The sequence below is a fragment of the Heliconius melpomene genome, chromosome 12 (genome assembly GCF_056956725.1).
Source record: "Heliconius melpomene rosina isolate 202511_hmr_F chromosome 12, ASM5695672v1, whole genome shotgun sequence".
Classification (NCBI taxonomy): Eukaryota; Metazoa; Arthropoda; class Insecta; order Lepidoptera; family Nymphalidae; genus Heliconius; species Heliconius melpomene.
In genome coordinates this window covers 2,035,553-2,051,900 of record NC_140400.1, presented here as the reverse complement: position 1 = coordinate 2,051,900, position 16,348 = coordinate 2,035,553, and the positions used below count along the sequence as shown (strand labels likewise).

General features: G+C 30.4%; 1 protein-coding gene across 2 annotated transcripts in view; it reads right to left on the bottom strand.

Annotated features, from left to right (window-relative positions):
• Positions 1–15,704, bottom strand: part of B4 (imaginal disc development protein B4) — a 106,402-nt gene extending 90,698 nt beyond the window's left edge. Inside the window, exon 1 of one of the 2 annotated variants that reach the window (XM_085194620.1) lies at positions 15,566–15,704. The gene's annotated coding sequence lies outside the window, so the exon portion shown is untranslated. The remainder of the gene's footprint in view (positions 1–15,565) is intronic. The other variant, XM_085194621.1, reaches the window with a different exon arrangement.
• Positions 15,705–16,348: the final 644 nt, after the last annotated feature.

Below are 16,348 nucleotides of genomic sequence, written 5' to 3'. Positions count from 1 at the left end.
TCACTTGGCCTCGTTACCGAAACGAAAATATTAAATATGTCATTCCTGAAGTGGGAATCGAACCCACAACCTATAGCCTTTAAAATCACGCTTTTGCCGCTTCACCACGACTGGCTTCATCATGATCCAAGTTAATAGTAATGTAATATTGTGTATATCTAGTTATAGCTTGCAATTTGTTTATATTTCGTAAACGCTTGACGCCGATAAAACATAATTTGATTTGCTAATGGCATTATGCAAAAAGTAATGCAAAAATTTTATTGATCTATAAAATTGTAAATATTTTTTTATGGAATTAGTTCCCTGTTGTTTGTTGAAGTTGTAGTACATCCTACATATTGCAGAATTGTCAGAAAATTGTGTTTATACGCTCCTCTTTCCGCCTTCCACCCAAATTTGAGACATGAGTCTTGAATGACAGAACTTAACGCCGCACTTTTTGTTACCAGAGCAGGAAATTCAAAACAATTAATTTCTCCAAATGTACATTGAGCCCACGACCATCACGTTTATACTTAGAGACTGACTTATTACTTCAAGTTGGCCCAATTTATTGTCATCTTGAATAAATATATCGAGGCTTTCGTGGCAGTTGTACAGAGTGTGGCTGTAAATGGCAATAATTGAAAATTATTGTTTGAAAATAATTTTCATTTCCTCGCTTTGGTAGACATAATGCGGCGTTGGGTTCTGCCACTCAACACGTAGTGTCTCCATTTGCTATTTGGGTAAGGGAGAATCTTAACACTGGGTATGCGGGAAAATGAAGCTGTTTAAATAAATATAAATACCTATTACCAATAGGCACTTGATTCGTGATGTTCTTTAACTGAAACGTTGGACACGATCACGTTACACCATAAAATGACCTTGTACGCACGTTAAATTTTTTTACTTTAATAAAAAAAGCTAAAGTATTGATTTATCCTCCAAAAACATTTTGACACTCATATCTCAAAAACACTAAACCATTTTTAATAAAACTTAGAATTTTTCGTAATTTGGAATATGTGTGATTTAATTGATAAAAGATAATCTCGATATGAAAGCTTATGGATAAACATAGATATGTACATACGTTTACAAAATTTTGCACTCATCCTTAGAAGACTAATAGATATATGTATAGATTATCAATTCATCATATTCAAATATCTCGGGCGTCCAGTTTAAACTAATAACCTCCTATTTTTCGAAATAGGCTAAAATTAATTGTATTTTTTAAACAACTACTTAATAAAACTAATTAGCTAGTATATGATAAAACCTATTTCATAACATAATAATGTTATTCAATACACATTATGCATCCATGTAACAAACAAGTACAGTTAAACCAGTGCCAGTCTTCTCAATAAAAACACGGCGTTGCTAGCGCATAAAAATAGTTCAAATTACATAATTACTTGTAGAGTGCATCCATTTTTAATTATTAATGTGTAAATGCTAATTTGTAATTAACGTTGAGTTTACTATTGAGTTCATGTCTATTATGATTAATTTTCGTTTGGTTAAGTAGCTGTAAATATTTAGCAGTTATATAGTTCATAATAGCATGCAAAGAAATCTTTAATTTTTATATATAACTTTTGACTTAAGTTGCTTAATAAAAAAAAACAAGTGTGTTATAAAAAAAATTAAGAAAAAAATTTTAGGAAATAACTTTATCAAAGCTACAAGAGTTCCAGTGTCTTATATGTAGATACATTGTGTAAAGTTCAATTAATTTTGCAATTTTACTGCAAATTTACATTTTCAAACGATTCCGGAAACCTGTTAATAATTGTTAGAATGATTTAGGTAAGTAATTAAAATCAAAAGTGTTACTCGTCGCCCTTGACGGCTCACTCAGATGGTTTTAATTTAGACAAAGTGGTTGAACATGTTTAAATATAGGTTATACGAGAATCTATAGAATATGACTTTATAATATAAAAAAATCCACAAAATGCAACTATTCAAATTCCGAAAACACTATATAAAGAAACAAAATTTATAAGAAGATTTCTTTAACGTGGTTCAAGTTCTGGACATGTTTCATCAAAATCAGCTTTCTTGTGTACCTGCATTGTTAAGATAATCGTATTTTAAAGTCATTTAACTCTCAATAACGGCTTTATCGGCTCTACGTCATAAAATCGTTGTTCGCTTTATTCATTTATAGCTTTTTTTTTACAGCTAAGTAACCTCAAACAAATATTAAAATGTATTATTATTATAATGTCTTACTTTATCTGAAAATATCACCTGAATAAGAATTCAGTCAAAAAAAATCGATGGCATAAATGTTTAATTTTGAAAATATGCGCGGCTTTGATTTCCTCGTTGATTTCCTCCACCGCCATATGTGGGATAAACCGTGAAGCTAAGAGAAGGATCTATATTATTAAAGTTAAAGAGGGTTATAAAAAAAATATTACATAGTTAAACATCAAAAAGTAAATAAGGCATTGATAGAATTACTCAACAGATTTAAAGCGTCAACTGTGTTTTAACACCTGGCCATTGAAGTAATGTAGCAGATGCCGAATTGTCATTGATATATTAGAGTAAAATGGTCTTTATGTCTTTGTAATACAATTTAGAATTATATTTTTCGCACGTACAGCTGATTTTTATAGTTCAAATATTTAGAATCAGTGTCAATTATTATCTATTACAATTTATCTATTTACTCTATCTATTTACTCTACTGTCAATCATAAACCACGTGGTTTACACAATTATTATACTCTAACACAAATACAGCTTGAACTAAATAAGTAGTTAAACGTTGCCATTTTATGTATTAATTTTGATGATATTATTTTTTTTGTTTAATAAAAGTTCAGATAAAATAAAAGATACGATTTGCTTCGTTCAGTAACGCATAGTAATTAATTATTTATTTTAATTCTCGTACATATGCGCAATATATATAAACTAAACATATTGTAAGCTATCCATAGAAATGGGCTTCAGAACCATAACAACCAAGGGCAAAAAGGCAGAGAGATCTAAAAAAAATACTATATGAAAAAAAAAAGCTAAAGCAGATGTTTCGCACGTGCCATAAAATTCAAAAGCTCAGTGAGTTATTGAGCACAATGCGCCCAAACTGTGCTCTGGAGTGAACTTTACAAGCGAAACGTAGGTTCGTAACAGCTGTCCTTTTTGGTTCATGGATGATAAGCAATTTAATATGCGTGATTTGCAGAGAAAAATTACCGCTTCACGTTGTATACCGCATATAGCAGGGTAGACAGAGGGAACCATTAAGACACTTACAGGTGGTTCCCCCTTTTTCCGCTGAATTTTTGAGGTATTGTTTGTATAGTGACGGAACTCAACGCTGCAACCATGATGATTCTATATTTTACCAAATATAGCCCAAAAATAATTATAGACTTGCTTTGACTCTACAAAATTCTGCTGAAACTGATTTGTACTTGCTTTTTATATTTTTTTCTCTGCTTATTTTAAATTTATATTAAGATGAAAAAAATATTAAAGATTTTGCAAGTAATTTTATATTATTGTTTTCTACTGAGAAGAAGAAGTAAGGCTTAAGTTTAGACTCCTTCAAAGCAAAATTCTCGCTGTCCTACTGCGGCGCGACGTCTCTACAATAATAATATATTACTTTCTCTTTACTTGGGCGGTTAAATTTAATTATGGTTTTAATTTATACTCTTGATTTTATTTGAGCGATTGATTTCCCCGCAAAATGCGGCGTTAAGTTCTGCCACCAGGCAGAAAGCGAAGGCCGGAGTTTCTGGAGACAAGATTCTCTTTGCACCCGTTTTCTCACGCAATGCAATATGGGATAAAGCATGAAGTGAAAAAAACATACATAAAACAGTTCCCCTGATAATGAACCCCCATTAAAGGGGTTTCCTTGATAGCCGCCATTAAACCTAACAAGTTCCTTTAATCTGGTTATTAAGAAGTAACGATGTAAGTCAAATTGAACCGTTACAGTTCTCTACAGTTATTTAATTGCACATCCTGAACAGGTCAGCGACAGCCGTGGGAAGTTTGTGTAAGCATTGCTCAAAGATTGTAACATTTTTTTTAAGAAATTCTTTAATATTCCATAATATATGTGAAGTAGTCAAAGTGTCGTAATAGAGAGCTGTTTCTATTGCAGAGGTCGCATGTTCCTATTCCTGCTTGTGTAAATTATTATCGTTATTAATGTTTTGCTTGTTTGTCTTTTTTTAGCTCCACGCTACTTGCGTGAAGAAACGCGAAACCTGGAAACCTAGTTTTAAGATACTATCCCAATAAAGACGCTTAAGTTTTTTTAAAGTTTTTATTATTGAAAAAGACACAAAACATGACACAGGAAATGCATTCAGCTGGACAATTACCTAATAATTTTATGTCTTTTATTAACGCGTCCGTTGTCCATTAGATCCAGATCTGACTCATCGATATATTTACAATATAATATAAAAAATATATTTATTTTTAAATAAATTAAGTATTTATAATACCTTAAATGAAGTAGAATAGGCAGCATTCGACTGCAAGCGTTACGGTTTTGAGTTTGATTCCTACTTAAGGAAATGTATTATTTCCATTTTCTCGCTCTGTTAATAAGATAAATTGCGGATTTGAACTTTGCCACTCGAAAAGCGAAAAAAAGTTTTTTTTTAAAAGTGATATACATGTTGTCTTAAATGTCTTAAAGCGGAGTGACTTCTCTTCGCTAAATCGTTAAAATATATAAAAGAAAAAAGGTAACACGTTACTAATAAGCAACCATATATATATTAACCTTTCTACTTCATTAACATTTTTCTAAATTAGTCATAGAAAGTAACCTGAGCGTCGCATACTAACGAATACTTTGAACGACTCTTAACTGTTCGATATGGAGGATATATAAATTGTGGTTATAGCTAGAAATAAAGCTTTAGTGAAGTTAAAAAAATAAAACACCTAAAAAAAACTAAGTGGAAGGCGGAATAACCCTTAAATTTCACGTATTTTTTACTTGAAAGAGATATAAGACTTAACATAAATGAAAGTTTGAAAACTGTGATGACCATACTAATATATGTAAGTCCATAAAAATGGTTATGTTTTATATATTGTAGTATGTAGTTTGTATGTTTATATAAGTCATAAGTCCTTCTAAAACATAATGTCTCTTAGATACTCTTTTTTTAGATTACCTCACAAAAATTAAAAGCAAAATCTAAGAGCAAAAAAGTGTAAAAAGCAGTACAAATTGTAAGAACGTGCAAAAACCATACATAATTATCAACTAGTTAGTACTTACAAATAAAAACTACAGAATCATTTCAAGTTACAACATATATTACTCAAAGTTACTTAGGTAAGCTTAAAAGTTAGTATATCAAAAGAACTAAGTAGAACTACAAAGAGTAAATTCAATTAAAACAAGCTCAGGCTATCTGATGTGCGTCACGCGAACACGCGAACTACAACTTTTATTTAATACTTTGCTGTTATCTGTGTTTGAACTTTCTTATTAACATAATGTCTATATTAGTTCGAAATTGTTTCGTTTATTTGCCTTTTACTAATGGTATATTTTATGAAAATAGTACCGTCGTAGTGCAGTGGTACAGCGTCTGACTCTAAACGCGTGTGGATTCGATTTCCACACGAAAGAATGAATTAAATAAAAACGGTGCGTAGGGAATGGAACGTCTTGGCATTACGTTCCCTCTGCCTATCAAACTATATGCAAGATACAGAGTATCTCCAACTCTTGACATAATTTCTCAAATAAGATTAAAAGTGGAGAATGAAGTCACCAAATGTAAGAATACCACAGTTACTGTAATATAATTTAATAAAAGCCGTTTTAAGAGCAGCTGTAAATTGTAAAACTTTGCAGTTCTACCAACATCTGCCCGCGAAGGAATGTCGCACCGCCCCGAGCATCACTCAGTTAGCAAGTTAAATATTGCATTATAAAAATTATACGTTATCCATATTATAGGTCTACATGAAGTACGGAGTATCTTAACACTAGGTTCTCTTTTGTCCACTTTGTACTAAGGAAAATAACAATGCAAAAATTACGCAACGCAAAGAGTATCTCCCTCATTGTAGTGACACCGTTTCTCATACTCTGCAAAATTATCTGGATTTTGCGTGTTAAGTAATGGGAAAATGAAAATAATTGAAATATCATTGCCCCGAGTTGGAATCGAATCTGTTAATACGTCTCGATGGTTTTGATATGTAACATTTAAGGACATTTATATATAATCATTAACCTTTGTTACTTTTTGTGTTCGTATTCTTCTATATTTTAATTCCTATAAGATACAAAAATATTGAAATGGCAACTATTGATAGTAAGTTATATTCAAACGCGGTTAAGGTTGCCTTATGCTAAACCAGTTGTAACTATGAATTATAATACATAATTATCATCAACACCAAACGTTGCTCGTTCAACAATATTATTGAAACAAAGAACAAGTGAAGAAGTAAAAAAAAACACAATAAAATTATTGTAACACGGAGTTGAATTCCGCCATTCAACACGTAAAGCCGAAAGGAGAAGCTATACGACAAAAAGTGTAAAATAGGCTCTTTCAATTTTATTAGGTTTTTTTAAAAAAGTAAAAGAGCTATAACAGAGCACTTTAATGTGCAAACGTACATACAGAAACCTGAATTATCTATATTGTTATAATTTCATAAGCAACTCGTTGCAAATATATTATAATTTATTCATAAAATCGTACGATATGGTTTTATATTTTGGCAACTTCGCTATGCACACGAATAAATAATCTTTTTATTCTTTTAATAGAAATAAGAAAGATTCATTCATTTTAATATGGCCATTGAACTCTTTAAATGTTATATTTGTTTACAAAATGGAGTCATTTTGGTATTTTTATTTGCACGAGTTGTAAAAAGTTACATCATGCATAATGTCAACGTGTTTAAAAAGATATATCCGAATTTTTTAATGTACTTAATATATTTTTTAAGATAAAAGTTAATATCAAAAATAAATATAAGACTCTAACGCTACTGAGTGACAGATAGACAAAGGGATGTAGAATTAAAAAAATTAACAACTAGGTTCTATGAGGAGTTCCTAGGGGAACTGTAAAACCACGATCTTACATTTCATACAAACGAAGTTGTGGGCTATAGCTACGGGCTTTTTTTCATATAGATAAAAGAAAAAGAAAGAATTTCGTTTCATAAACTAAAATTGCACAAATAATATAGTACTCATGTATGCATATACTATATTAAAGACTTAAGCAAGGTGAACATATTTATGCAAGGGCTTGCCTAATGAACTTCTAGCTGCTATTAACATTCCATATATTTTCCTTGACTTAAAGAGAATATGTCATAAATTGTAACTATTTTCTAAGTAAATTAGTTAGTTACCACGGGTTCAAGATATCAGTATATATAGTAGAGAATGGAGAGTTGTATCAACAGATTCTCTCCTCTTAAACAAACATTTATAAATACTAATTCCATTAATATTTAAAAATTCAACCATTTCATTTACTATCACGTGATACCCAACTATCATTTAAAATTTAATAATCGTTGATAATATATTAAACTGGTTTGAGATTATAGAACTATTTGTATAAAAAAATAAATATTATCGTTCAAATTAGCTTGTAACACGTTTATATTAAGTACCGTATAAAAATTCATTCAAATGTAACTTTCCTCTTAATATTCATTTATAATGACTGATCCGTTACCGTCTCGTGGCCTTCGAAACGTTTTGAGTTCAGTCACTGTTTGTTTACGACATGTTATTTCAATGATTTCAAACACGACGGTTGTGGGTTCGATTCTCAGTCAGTCAATAAATTAATATTATTTCCTCACTCTGCGTTAAGTCCGAAAATTGGGCGGAAAGTGAGGGAACACAATGTCTTAATTTTTGGTCCCCTGTGACTACTTTGCTATGTACGGGATATACAGCGTGCAGTTATTAATTATTGAAAAAAAAATCTTTCGTCGTGTATGTGAATAAGGTGCTTTTATTATTGGTTCAAATTACACTGAGAGTAATATTTATTTCTAAAATAAAAACGAGTTTATTTACGAAATATTTTTTACGCTTTTAGAAGTAAATGTGCTTTCGGGAGAGTCCCAAAATTATTCTGCTTATGAAAGAGTCTACGTGGGGAAAATAAAATGTTTACAAGAATAAAAATTACAGATAAAAGATTTTATTGTTTTGTCTCCAGATTTCGGCGGAAAGTTGGGAAATATTTAATGGGAACGAAATATCTTAAGATTAGATTCCCAGGTTCTCTCTGCCTGTCCTGCCATGTTTGGGATACAGCTTGTAGCTAAAGCTAAATAATAACGCTAATATACATATATTCAACTAAAGTCTTACACCACCACAACTTATTGTGTTGTAAAGCGTGAAAACAGTTAAGTAATAAAACCCATACGGGCGATCGATACGATAAACTGCTTCTCGTGTTGCGGGTCGATCAAATAAGGCTTTTAGTATAGTCATTGTTGGATCATATATGTTGATTAAGAATTTGCGGATTTTAATATCTTAACTTAACCTAACTTCACGCTTTATCCCTAGCGGGGTAGTCAGAGGGAACGTAGCGCCAAACGCTACGGTCTCTACAAACCTCTTTCGCCTCGGTCACTGTCATCAACCTCTTCATACATGCTCTCCGGGGGGTCCTCATGCTTTTGACCTTCCTCCAGTATCTTTGATACTGTTTTCGAAGTCAACCGAGGTTTCCTCCTATCTCTCTTAACACTCACTTTTCCATCATAAATCGTTTTTGCTATTCTTTCATCACTAATTCGTCTGACGTGCCCAAACCAGCTGAGCACGTTCTTCTTCATTCTCACCGTGACATTCTCACTAGTACCTGCCATTATGGGTATCTCTTTATTTATTTTTTTATATAAATATATAAAAAATGAATAAAAGCTTTGTTGATTCTTCTTTTCTATTACGCTATCAAAATGTAATAAAAATTTGGCCCTAAATAGTATTTTAAAATAAAATCAACAAAAATCATCACCCAATTCCACAATAAAGCAATTATTATCAAAAAATTCGACCTTGGAAAATAATAAGTTAAAACATACATTTGACGTAATGACTCGACCGGCCGTTTAACTAAATAACTGAGTTCGCGTAATTACGACTACATACACTTGTCACTTCGGTCAGTCACCCACTAAGCTATAAAAACCGGATCTCCAATAAATATTAAAAAGAACATATTCAAAGACTATCGCCTCCTTTGTTTCTAGATGTAAACAGCCTCTAAATTATGTAAAATATATTATAAGAGATATTCTTGTAGCATGTTATTATGAGATCGTAGTTAATTTGATTGTTTTTATATTTAGAAAATTAAAATATAGGCTTACGTGTTCAGCGTACTTAATGTCAAGCTATAATAAGAATTATATCGATTATTATTTTGTAAATATACCTATTTGAAATGCCGTCTTGGCGTAGCTGCAAAGTATTTGCTTATAAGCGCGAGAATTCTGGGTTCGATAGCCACTCGAGGTATTTTTTTTTTCATTTCTTCTTTCAAATGAACATTTATAACACTAGGTTCCTTTTGCCTATCCCGCTATATGCGATTATACATTGTGAAAAAAAAATCATCGTAAAATTGAAGTAGAAATACTTTACATCGTTCTCCACTCTCTGGACATAGCAATTACTCGCTAAGTTGGCTTGGCAATTCCTATGATATTGTGTGGTTAGTACCTAAAAGCAAGCCTATATCTTTTTTTAACTAAATTAACTTTTTTTAATTAAATTAATTTATATTTATTTATATTTGATTTCGTATCTTACTACCATATATGACTCAATAACCAAAAATTCTAAAGGCAATCTCGATCTCGATCTACGCTGAATTAATTAGGGAAATATGTATCACTTACATAATATTAAGCTAAATTTTGTCATAAAATTAAAATAATATCTTAAAATTTAAACCCGTTATTCTAATTTACATTTTATTTGGTAATACATTTTTTAATCTTCTTAGAGTAGACAACAGACACACCGTCCTTCGCACTTTCCACTTAATTTCAAGACTAAATTATGAGTCGCGGAGTTCAACGCCGCGCGTCCTCTTACGATAGAGAAGTAGTACATAGTGCTGAGAGAGTCCATAACTCAACGCCACACTACACTTCCCTATAGAGCGAAGAATTGAAATATATTTAGCTATCATAACAATTTAAGTATCATTACCTCACAGAATCAAACCTACACCACCCTTACAGCCAAATACTATTTTATTGGGCCACAATGGGCTATATAATGTCTTTACATTATATAGGTACAGAGATAATAGATCGAATGATAAATAAAGATTTGAGTGAATACGTTCGGATGTTGCAGCTCATCCTGGAAACGGCGGTAATGCGTCGACCTTACGTATATCCTCCGAAACTAGTCTATTCTAGGCCAAAATCATTTTGTTTGTTGCATCATTGTTAGAAAACGTAATAAATATTAATAAAATAAATCAGCTTCACGATGTATCCCGCACACTATAGTGTAGACAGAGGGAACCCGGTTTTAAGATACTTCAATCCCCACTTTTCGCTGAATTCTGAAGGCATTGAAACTCAACGCCGCGCATTGCCTCGACAGCAGAACGAAGAAAAAAAAATATGGTATATGGTATAAATGAAATGGTATATGGTATAAATAAATGAATAAATGTATAGTATGGCATAAATATGGTATAAATAGTGGCAAAACACTATTCTCTGCTTACCGACAAAATTTGAGACTATTGCATGATGAGTGGAGGAACTCAACATCGCTCTCCTACCAACCAGAATAAAAAATAGAAATAATACATTGCCACGAGTGGGGATCGTGGGTCCTATTCGAGGAAAAAAATATTTTCTCTAACAATTAGTACTTACAGTACAGTTACAGCTGCCTCACTTGTAAACATATATAGAGTGTTATACAATAGAATTAAATATATGACCCACTTCGATTGTAACGTAGATTATTTTGATGTACTTGTAAGAGCACACAGCTCTCAACCTGTTATCATTGCATCTGATTAAAACATATGTTACTAGCTTTTATCGTGAAAATTATTAACGTTATGTAATATTAAGTAATATTTAAGTATCCCACACATTACAAGGTGGGAACCTGGAAAGGTAGTGTTAAGACACTGTGTTCCCTTTTAGATACTGTCGTTTTTAATTAAACAAACTAGGCAACACAGAAATATTTTTTCATTAATTCAATTCCTTCCGATTGTTATATAATAATAGCATGTGTGCATAAATATATAATTATATTAAAGAATACACGAACTGTACAAACTAGAGTTATACTAGTTAAAAATATAATAAGCACTATAAATAACACCCAGATTTCCAACAAAAGATACAATTATCTATTTCGTAATACAAAAATACACGCGCAATGATTCATCGGTGATTTAACTTAAACATTTATATTATAAAGCAAAGCAATTATATGAATAAATCAATTTCACATCATCGTCCTTCGATCACGCGAAATAAATTTTAACCAATTAGTACAGGTACTGGTAAATAAAATTATTATGTTTATCTGTAGATAAATTTATAGTTTTTTTTTTTATTTTTACATATTTTTACAAAATATTTAAAGATCATAGAGCTATATTTATCATTCTATCTTCAAATTTTATCTATAATTATTACATATGTAAATGTATTAATAAAAAAATATGTTTTAAAAAAATTATAAAGAAAACAATTTTTTTTGTTATCTATACATTAAAAAAACTAGCATTAAACAGATTAAAAAAACTTAACAATGTGACCTGGTTTTATCCGGACACTGTTACTTATTTGGTACTAAACAATTTCATTACTTATGCCTTTATACTTTTTTATGAGAATGCAAAAAGTAGCCTTGGGATACGCACACTACGAGTATGTTAGAAATAGACAGTTATTAATTAAACTTTAATGTTAAAGTTTACTTTATAATTGAGACCTAATCATTTTAAAATGTAAGCTACTTTTGTACTTAGAAAAGTTTTACTAATTCGTTGATGTACAGTTTTTTTAATAAATGTTATATTTTTCGATCATTCCGGAAACTTATTGAATTTATAATATTCTCATAAGCTTAAGATAAAACAGATAGAAAGAAGAAAGAAGTAATAAAAACAAATTCTTTAAAAATTGTGACATTTAGTAAGAGCTACAAAAAAGTTTTATAATGTTTCAAAATATTTTTTCAGATATTTATTGCTTAGCTTAAAAAATGAAGAATAAAACAGCTTAATTTAAATTACTACCAATAATAATTCACCTTATAATTTTTCCCAACAATTAAGTAGTACTTAATGAACTATCAAAATTTCTGCGTAACTGCGTTAAATTTCTTCATTTTAAGATTTTCAATACAAGGTTAGAACTGATTTCGCAATATAACCGCATCGAAACCAATTCGATAAAAAGATTCGTTAAAATACCTTTTTTGCTAAAATACTTCTATTATATTATTTTTTGTACTAATTATATGGAGTCTTAACAGCCGATATAAAGGTATTGTATGAACATTATATAAAAAAGTTACCTTCAATATGTACGATATCGATAATACTAATATAAAGAATATATCGATTTCTATTTATTTAAATTATGAAATAAATGTTATTTTATACAATATAATAATTAACAAATATATGTTTAATGCAATAACAATAAAAAGAGAAGTAACGAAACAAAACGTAATACTGGTCTATATTTAATTATATTATTAACAGCAAATATTAATAATATTAATATTAATATTGCAAGATTTTAAAAAAACGACAAAATAGCTATTATGTTACATTTATATTTTTTTCTAAATTAGTTTTGAGAATCGCGGTGGACAACGCGCAAAATATTAAATATTTTATTTCCTAGAGTGGAAATCGAACCCACAGCCGGCCGGTCTCTCGCACGATTGTCCCCCTGCGGCAAAACTGGCCTTAAATCCAATTATTTTTTAACAAACTAAATATAATAAACATTTTATCATCACACCACACGATTTTTTTCTTAAGATAAACAAAACTCAAAAAACGAAATTATTATATGCAAAGAATATCGAGCATATTTTAAATATAATCATTTTTTCATGCAACAACTATCCTAATTAAATAATTCATTAAACTGAATTATGAAAATATCTACAGTTCGTTAAAAACGGAGCAAAGCAACCTTAAAATATTGCAACATTTATCAGAACATATTAATAAAGAATTGTATTCCTTTTTAGATTTCAAGATTACCAAAACATAGCTTCGGGACGTTATTTCATATGCAATTCTAATAATAATTATCACATGATATACGACTATAATCATAATAGCTAGTGTAAAGATAGAGGTAGAGGTAGAGGTATAGGTAGAGCATCGAACACGCAACACCTGGCCATACAAAATTTCATATAACAGAACCAGTTCAAAATAATTGCATTATGAAAGGCATACCTCGCATTTTGGTCTGCGAATTTCAATTGATTAGGTGTTTGCCTCTAATCCGTTGATTGTGTGCTCATTATGTTTGTAATACTGCAGAAGGTGCCGCTACCTTTTTTTAGTGACGTTTAAAAAATCGACATGTTGCACGATAGTTTTATATGTTGTTATAATTTTTTTTAACTCATGCTGTATCCTGCTCATAGCAGGGTAAACAGATTGAAACTAGTGTTAAAACACTCCGTTCCCCATTTTCTGTTGAATTTTTCGTGGCATTGCCTGTTGAGTGGCGAAACTGAACGCCGGGCCAGAACAAGGAAAGGATAATATTAATAAATAATAATTCGAGTAGGGGATCGAACCTCAACCGTCGCGTTACAGACACACTAGGCACAGGCACAGCGTACGGGCTACGATGGCCTCATGTGTTCGGTAATAATTGGAAGAAAACATTTTTTTATAAATATCTTTGTTATGATAATAAGATAATACGGGGCGTTGAGTTCTGCTAAAAAAAACAAGCAATATTTCGAAAAGTAGAGAATGGATACACTAATTTCCCTCTGCCTACTTACTAAACGCGAGATACAGCGTGAAGCAAAAACATATATTGTATCATATGAAAACTTTGCGCTATATTAATTATTTTGCATATATTTAAGTAATCTTACAAAGAAAAAAAATAAGCAATACCCACTTACTGAAAGTCTATTAAAAAACATGGATACATAAGATAATCGGACTTAAATTGTATAATAAAATATCTTTTTAATACGAAAATAAGGAAAAATGAGACACTTCGATAAATATGTTTCTTAATAGATAGACCCTGTAACTGCGTTGCAATCTAAAGTAAACAATTCTCATATCTGCACTGACTCTAATTATTTTGCATATGACTCATAATTTGCATTTTGTATTGCATATGCAATAGATATGTGTCTTATGCAATAATGAGATATGTAGAGTTATGCATGAATTAGTTGTAATAATTATGCATTTGAATATTTAAAAAAATATATATTTAGATTTGTAAATCAAAAGTTCAAAATTATTTAATTAAAGTAAGTATACGTTGTGTCGCCAATTTTTATGAATGAAATAGTGGACTTCGAAGAAACATATAATAGATATCATATAAGTCTTCATTTAAGTAAGTTCAATATAAATAAATAACTTTAAACAAATAAAAGTCTTATCATCATTTTACTTTATACATACATATATGTAGATTTATACATTTCTATCGCATTTTACAGAGAAACCAGAGAAAACATGTTGTGGGGTTCCCCAAAGTTCCCCATCTATTTATTAGATTACTTTCACTAAAAAAAAAAAAAAAATTACGATTAATAGCATTTCATACATCAACTGTCCAATTGTTTCGTACGTTATTAAAGGGAGCACGCATGGTTTGAATTCGAATGACTTACATAAACTTATTATGGAATGGAGGTTAATATTACAAATAATTATGACGGATCCTTACGAATCAAAATATTAATTTTATATTGTTACATTTTAATCTACATTCCTGCATATAGTAAATTAAATAAAGTATTTCTTTTATATAAAACTTGTATAGAACCAACCAAATAACGTCACTACATACTTAATATATTTCATTGTTTCTTGTAAAAAAATATATTTATAACTCTACTAAAAAAAGGAGATTTTTTTTATCTTAGGTCCAAGACAAATATTTATAGCAAATCTGTGACATACACATTTTTTCCTATGTGTCATACAGATTATAAATAAAACATTACCAAATATATGAGTTTAAACAAAATTCCGAGTATTTGTGCCCTTACAATACATTTATATACAGCATAGTACCGGATCTGAACAGCGCCTAAATCGACGTTCACATTTTCTTTGACCGCCTAACATTCCACCAACTTACAAGGTCGGAGAGATTGAAACCATAATAAAACTCTCCGTTTACAACATGGATACCGTAAAAATATGTTTTACATGCTTAACTCTATTGATTTGTACACAACCTCAGAAAAAGTAAAGAAGCTCAACACTACATATTATTCAACTCTATTAAACTTAAATTACATATAAAATGTAAACTAACTCACCAAAAGTAAATAATTTTATCCGTCCATATTAATCACAAAAGCTCTGTAAAACTTTTTCAACCAATTGTTAGAACACTAAACATCGACACTGACCGCACACGTGCGCCCCCGACGGAGTCTCAAGCATAACTGAGGCCTGCTAAGAAACTGGCCGGGGCGGTTGCGACTGCTAGTTGCGCTCGCGCACCCAACGGATGGTCCGGTTTACGCTTGTTAGTTGTTTCATTTACCTTTTGTCATAAGAATATATCAGTTTCTTTAAATTATGTAATATTTGGCATTTTTTGTTTGGATTATTGACTGATTATTTTTATTTGTACTAATAATCAAAATATTTGACTGTCTAACTAAACTGCCTTTGTTGTTCTTTTTGTAAGATCTTAACTGAAGTGGCTTTTAAAAATTTAAATCAATCCATGAATATAAAATAGTTTCAAAAAATGTATATACAGTAGAGTATATTGCACATATATAATCAATACACGCAAAATTGTATGAGAATAGAAGTAAATGGAATTTGAAACATGATAATACGAAGTTTTACATTAATCTGTACATTAACTATTTTAATATAGTCAAGTTACACTCAGTCTATAAAAAACACTATGCAAATAAAGTTGAATATTGATGTTAATTCTTATGTATAATCAACGTACAATGTTACTATTTATGTTTATGTAAATTTAGTTAATCGATACTTCTTTAGTTTAGATACTTTTTTAATAGATATTAAATGAACACGGAATGCTGGGAATTCCGTCAGTAGAGGGAGAACGGAATATC